The sequence below is a fragment of the Otolemur garnettii genome, unplaced genomic scaffold (genome assembly GCF_000181295.1).
Source record: "Otolemur garnettii isolate 467f Iridium unplaced genomic scaffold, OtoGar3 scaffold00002, whole genome shotgun sequence".
NCBI classification, from domain to species: Eukaryota; Metazoa; Chordata; class Mammalia; order Primates; family Galagidae; genus Otolemur; species Otolemur garnettii.
The window spans coordinates 7,214,140-7,220,081 of NW_003852397.1; the positions used below are offsets into that span (position 1 = coordinate 7,214,140).

Genomic DNA, 5,942 nt, shown 5'->3' on the forward strand with positions numbered 1-5,942 from the left:
GCCTGTAGTCCCAGCTACTTGGGAGGCGGAGGCAGAAGAATCGCTTGAGCCCAGGAGTTGTGATGCCATGGCACTCTACCCAGGGCAACAGCTTGAGGCTCTGTCTCAAAAATAAATAAATAAATAAATAAATAATGATGGTGATTTGAAATTAAATGATACCAACCAAGATATTAATGCGGGTATAAAATGCAATTACACTGTTAGAATATAAGTATTAGAAGACTAAATTATATTTGACTTTAGTTATTGTGCAAACTTGTTTTTTTTTTTTTTTTTTTGGAGACAGAGTCTCATTATGTCACCCTTGGTAGAGTGCCATTGCATCATAGCTCACAGCAACCTCAAACTCTTGGGCTCAAGTGATCCTATTGCTTCAGCTCCTCAAGTAGCTGGGACTACAGGTGACCACCAGAATGCCTGGCTGTTTTTTTGTTGTAGCATTGTTGTTTTAGCAGGCCTGGGCTGGGTTTGAACTAGCCAGCCCCAAAGTACGTGACTGGCACCCTAACCACTGAGTGCAGGTGCTGAGCTGACTTTTTTTTTTAGTTTCACTCTGTTGCCCCAGGCTAGAGTGCTATGATATCATCTTCCCTCACAGCAACCTCAGACTCCTGGGCTCAAACAATCCTCTTGCCTCAGTCTCCCAGTAGCGGGACTACAGGTACCCACCACAATGCTGGGCTAATTTTTCTATTTTTAGTAGACATGGGATTTCATTCTTGCTCTGGCTGATCTTGAACTCCTGAGCTCAAGTGATCCTCCTGCCTCGGCCTCCCAGAGTGCTAGGCTTACAGGCAGTCTGAGCCACTGTGCCTGGCCTACTGTGCAATTTTAAGAACAATAATGGAACAAAAGAACAAGGAGGAAGAGTAAGAGAAAAAGTGTCAAAAGACATAATTACAACCCATTTAGTCTATAGATCTCAGGCTTAGGGGGATGGATTGCTTGAGGTCATAAGTCTGAGCAAGAGTGAGACCTGGTCTCTACAAAAAAAATATATATATATATACAGAAAAATTACCCAGGCCTGGTGGCCAGTGCCTCTAGTCCCAGCAACTCAAGAGACTGAGGTAGGAGGATTGCTTGAGCCCAGGAGTTTGAGACTGCTATGAGTTATAATGATGCCTCCGCTCTCTATCTGGGGTGAGGGAGTGAGACCTTGTCTCAATAATCATAACAATAATAATAATAAATATCTTTTTTTCAAGAGACAGAGTCTCACTTTGTCACCCTCGGTAGAGTGCTGTGCATCCCAGCTCACAGCAACCTCCAGCTCCTGGGCCTAGGTGACTCTCTTGCCACACCCTCCGGAGTAGCTGGAACTACAGGCGTCAACCACAACTCCTGGCTATTTTCTTGCTGCAGTTTGGCCGGGGCCGGATTTGAACCCACCACCCTCAGACATGAGGCCGGCTGCATGCTCACTGAGCTACAGGAGCCACCCAATAATAAATATCTTAACTGGATTTTATTTGCAATTCTAGAATTGAGCAACACCTCATTCTATAAAATAGAATGAGTGCTCTGATGAGCTAACTAGAGGATTTTGGTTTTATAGGCAGAAATGGGCTGAGGAAAGCAAAAATTGAAAACAAAAAGCAGAATGGTTGTTTCAAAGTTACCTTCCTTGTCAAGTTAAAGCCGGAGGGACCTGCTGATAATGCAGGCTGAAACTGGCCTATCTGGGGATTTGGCTGTTTACTCTCTCTTGATTTCTCAGAAGGTCAGATAAACACCTTAGTCTCAGTCTGGTGATGTGGAACTTTAGCATGAGTGACTCCGTTTTGGTTTGGTCTATTTAATGCAAGTTCTAGTTCAATAACTCAGTCCAAACCAGTGGCCTCTTGTGAAACTTATTTAACAACTTCATGCTTTTGATTCTGCAGTATAAAGGGAGCCGGGAAGGCAGGAAACGGTGCAGTTAGAATCGCGGTGAGAGGAAGGAGTAGGTAGTGAGATCTCCCCGTGTGTCTGATTCGCCCTTTCTCTGCCTGGCTAGTTTGAGCTTCGGCTGAATTGGAAGTGCCGGGGGCAAGGCCGGGAGGTTCTCTGGGAAGGATGGCGGTTTTCCACCAGCGAGCCAGCCTGCAGTTCCCCGTGGGCATGCTCATGGACACCTGGAACCCAGGATGTCCAGTCCTAGGTTTGATGCAGGAAATACATAAAAAAAACCTAAAGGTAAAGCTATTACCCCTCGTCACTTGCAACCTGCTATTTGTGGAGATGAAGAACTGGACTCTTTCATCAAGGCTACAGTTGCTGGTGGTGGTGTCATTTCAAACACCCACAGATCTCCAAAGAAGGGACAACAGAAGACTGTTTAAACTCGCAGGCGTCCTCAAACTACGGCCCGCAGGCCACATGCAGCCCCCTAGGACATTTATCCAGCCCACTGGGTGTTTTTCCCGCCTCTGCCTGTCCTGCTTAGCAGCCGACTTGTCCCAGGGCCCGCAGTCTGGCCCTCCAACAGTCTGAGGGACAGTGAACTGGCCCCCTGTTTAAAAAGTTTGAGGACCCCGGAGGGGTGCCTGGATTCCTTATTATCTCAGCACTAAATATTCTAACATCTGTGGGGTGTTGGTGATTCCAGTGGACTATATCTCAGTGAAAAACACAATTTGACCTTTTTGTAATTCTACTTGAGCAAGTTGAAAGTTTAATTAGCTTTCTAACCCACTCAATTTCAGCTTTCAAGTCTTAACCATATTTAAATGTTACTGTGGCTTCAAAGAACTTCAAGCAGGTTTTTTATTAAGTTGACTGTTTTCGAAAAAACTGTCTGGGCTTGTGGCAACCTTGGCGGAAGAACAACCACGGGTTGAATTGTTCATGAAGGCTGGCAGTGATCAGGCCAAATTTGGGAACTGCCCCTTCTCCCAGAGACTGTTCATGGTGCTAGGGCTCAAGGGAGTCCCCTTCAGCGTCACCACTGTTGACACTAAGAGGCCAACCAAGACGGTGCAGAAGCTATGCCAGGTTCCCATTCCTGCTGTATGGCACTAAAGTTCACACAGACACCAACAAGACGGAGGAATTTCTGTAGCCGGTGCTATGCCCTCCCAGGTACCCCAAGGTGGCAGCTCTGAACCCTGAATCCAACACAGCTGGCCTGGACATATTTGCTAAATTTTCTGCCTACATCAAGAATTCAAGCCCAGCACTCAATGGTAATCTGGAAAAGAGGCTCCTGAAAGCCCTGAGGGTTTTAGATAATTACTTGACGTTCCCCCTCCCGGAAGAAGAGGATGAAGTCATCTCTCAGAGCAAGTTTCTGGATGGCAATGAGCTCACCCTGGCTGACTGCAACTGTTGACAAAACTCCACATAGTACAGGTGGTGTGTTAGAAGTACCGGGGATTCACCATCCCTGAGGCGTTCATGGAGTGCATCGGTACCTAGGCAGTGGCTGTGCTCGGGAAGAATTCACCTCCATCTGTCCAGAAGATGAGGAAATCTAGCTGGCTTATGAGCAGTGGCCAATGCCCTCAAATAAGCCCCTCCTGGAGCTCTCTCAGCCACCTGTTTTCTCCAAAGAGGCTCTGTGTATTTCCACATTGTCACCCAATGGATGAACTCCCAAATGGCCTGTGGGCAGAGAATCTTGGTGAAATTGTGCAGGGCTGGTAGGGAGAGAGGAGGGATGATAGACAGGGATGGGTTGCTTGGGTGAGATTTTTATTGTGGGGTGGGGGAGATAGGACAATGTATTTCCTTTTTCTTTTCTTTCTTTTTTTGAGACAGAGTCTCAAGCTGTCACCCTGGGCAGAGAGTGCCATGGCATCAGAGCTTGTAGCCTCCTCAGACTCTTAGGCTTAAGTGATTCTCTGTCTCAGCCTCCCAAGTAGCTGGGACCACAGGCGCCTGCCCACAGCACCCTGCTATTTTTTTTTGTTGCAGTTGTCATTGTTGTTTTAGCAGGCCAAGGCCGGATTTGAACCCGCCAGCCCAGGTATATGTGGCTGGTGCCCTAACCACTGAGCTATGGTGCTGCCCTAGGACAACGTATTTCATTAATAAAACGCAGAATAAAACAAACTATTTGGATTTTAGATGTGATGCAGAAGTTATAGTAACAAACATTTGGTACAGACATTATTTCCACTCTGTGGGAGGCCTAGGTGGGTGGATTTCTTGAGTTCAGGAGTTCAAGACCAGCCTGACCAAGAACAAGACCCTGTCTCTACTAAAAATAGAAAAATTAGCTGGGTATCATGGCAGGCACCTGTAGTCCCAGCTACTTGGGAGGATGAGGCAGGAGAATCACCTGAACCCAGGAGTTTGAGGTTGCTGTGAGCTATGATCCACGGCACTCTACCCTGGGGCAACAGAGTGAGACTTTGTCTTTAAATAAATAAATAAACAAATAAATTTCCACTCTGGTGAATAAACTCAATAAGTTCAACCCCCCCAAAAACAAACAAACAAAAACCCACCTCCATACTTGTGGTCTGGCTCTCACCTAGATGACAGTGTGACCAAAACTTGGGGCATTAGCACTGTGCTCAGTTACCATCACTCTGAGTTTCTACTCTTGGCGTGCCACTCAGAGGTTACAGTGTCCTCAAGATCACACATTTCTTTGAGCTTTTCTCATTCCAGCCAAAAAGAGACCATTTGATGTTTGCTAGATGGCTGCATGCAAACATTTAAAACTTTTGAGAAAATACAGCCCACTGGAGAGATTACTATTGTTTGCTGATAGATAATGCCAATTATTTGGAGTATGCTCTTTAGCCAGGATCCCCATGAACCAAACCAACTAAAATTGAATAGATCAAAGATTGAGCCGGATGAGGAGTCTCTACAATACTGGGCCTATTTATCCAAGTGTGCAACAAGCAGTGTCAGCAACTACACAGACCCCTCCCTAGCCCAGCAGTAGGTACTCTAGTGTCCTGTGACTGGGTTAAATTAAAGCAGAGCGTGAGAACAAGTGGATCTAGAAGTCAGGCCCTATAAAAGGGACCATTAGTTACATTAGGGGTGTTGCTAAATTTACCCTCTAGGTGAACCAAAGGATCTCCAAGATACAGATAGATATCCCTGTAGATACAGATCTGGGTTTGACACAACAGATCCAACACTTCATTGAGTTACCTGTAGGAGCTACTGATTGTGCCAAGTGGAAAAGGTAGATGAGTAAGAAAAGTTAAAGAGGAATAGAGTTTTATCATGTTATGATAGGGGGTCTTGTTCTGATGTCTTGGGAAAAGCTGTCTACAGCGGGAAGTCACCAGCTTCTCATTCTGCTTTGCAGTGTGAATGTCCCTGGTCATAGTACCAGGCATTTTGGTGAACGCTTTGTGTGGGATGAGACTTATGCCCAGACATTTATAACAGTGAGTTATCCAGCTTCAGCCTCTGGGGCTTCAGAGACAGAGCCGTTCTTGTTCTTTTTTTTTTTTTTTTTTTCCGTCTTGTTCTTATTTGGAGCCAGATATTGGAGAAAACAGGAAGAATTCAGGATCTAGTCCAGTCTACAGCAGATAATAGAAGCTTAAACAAAGAACAGGGCATAATCTAATAAGAGGTATACTACAGATTGTCTTGAGAAACATAGTTGTTCTCTCTGCAGACATTCCCATTTCTACCAAAAATAATCAGAGTAAGATTACACAAAGTAAGAATGTATTTGCAGAATATGTTTAGTCTCATCAAACTTGGCCTGATTATTTTTGTTAAGTGCAGCAAGAATAGTGGTTGACCACATAAGCTCTTTTTAAGTTTGCTTTGCTGGAATTTTTGATAAGAACTCTCCAAATGGACTTTTAAAAACCTCTTGAGCCTGGAAAGCCAAATTAAGGCATACTTCAGACTTAGTCTGTAGTGACTGCGATTCACTCTATATGAATTCTCATACAGGCAGTCCCCAGGTTACAAACAAGATAGGCAATGTAGGTTTGTTCTTAAGTTGAGTTTGTATGTAAGTTGGAACAGGT

General features: G+C 45.0%; 1 pseudogene; it reads left to right on the plus strand.

Moving 5' to 3' along the window:
• The first annotated feature begins 2,805 nt into the window (after positions 1–2,805).
• On the plus strand, positions 2,806–3,575 carry LOC100960726 (annotated as a pseudogene).
• The last annotated feature ends 2,367 nt before the right edge of the window (positions 3,576–5,942 follow it).